Source organism: Myotis davidii, unplaced genomic scaffold, assembly GCF_000327345.1.
Source record: "Myotis davidii unplaced genomic scaffold, ASM32734v1 scaffold1055, whole genome shotgun sequence".
Lineage (NCBI taxonomy): Eukaryota > Metazoa > Chordata > Mammalia > Chiroptera > Vespertilionidae > Myotis > Myotis davidii.
In genome coordinates, this window is record NW_006286477.1 from 669,626 (window position 1) to 670,623 (window position 998).

At 57.4% G+C, this 998-nt stretch overlaps 1 long non-coding RNA gene across 1 annotated transcript in view; it reads left to right on the forward strand.

Annotated features, from left to right (window-relative positions):
• The first annotated feature begins 6 nt into the window (after positions 1–6).
• The window catches only part of LOC107182160, a 9,283-nt gene continuing 8,291 nt past the window's right edge, over positions 7–998 (forward strand). The window contains exon 1 of the long non-coding RNA XR_001512884.1: positions 7–75. This is a non-coding gene — a long non-coding RNA (uncharacterized LOC107182160). The remainder of the gene's footprint in view (positions 76–998) is intronic.

Genomic DNA, 998 nt, shown 5'->3' on the forward strand with positions numbered 1-998 from the left:
TGGCCCCTTCAGGGGACCTGCCGGGCCCCTGCGAGCCAGCGGCACCATAGCTTGAGAAGAAAGCTCCAAGTCCAGGTTTTTCAATACGATTTTTGAGACATTTCTTTAAAAGAATGGCCTTGAACATTCTCCCGCCGCCAGCGCCTCCCTTTGCCCGGGCCCCTCTAAGCTCATCTCAGTGCGGCGCTGGGACAGGGACCATGAAGCTGGAGAAACGGGTGGACCTCAGGCCCATTTCAACGCCCGCCCCGCCTCGCCCAGCGCCCGCCGGGTGCCCGGTGGGTGCGGAGGTGCAGATCCTCGCCGAGGGCCGCTGTCAGGACACACGGAACAAAACGGGGTGCTGTGCGGGTGCAGCCAGTGTGCAGGCCCCCGGCCCCTCGCTAGAGACCGTGGTCCTCAGACTCCATCCATCCTGTTCGCTTGGAACATGTGCTTTCCCAGCGCTTCCGGCTGGGCTCTCAGTGCACGAAGGGCTGGGACTGTAGCGCAGGATGCCGGTGCCGAGAGGAGGGCCAGGGCCTCGCCTCACAGCCCAGTCCACTCACTGTCCTTCTGAGGTCCCACCCATCCCACCTCTAGGCCAACCCCCCGGGCTCATCTCGAACGATGATAAATCCGAAGGCCTAGGCATGTTTTACTCCCTTAATCCTTACAGTTCACGGCGAAGAAAGCAGACCAGAAGCTAATAACTTGCCCAGGGTCATACAATGAGTTCACACAGGAGGAAGAAAAGTGATTACAGTGAATTGAAGAGGAAAAGAGATCAACAAATACTACGTCTGGACTTACGTAGCACAGCAGTTCGTAAATATCTTTATTTTGCCCTGACCGGTATGGCTCAGTGGATAGAGCATCGGCCTGTGGACTCAAGGGTCCCTGGTTCAATTCCAGTGAAGGGCATGTACCTTGGTTGCGGGCACATCCCCAGGAGGGGGTGTGCAGGAGGCAGCTGATGGATGTTTATCTCTCTAACCCTCTCCCCCTCTGTAAAAAAA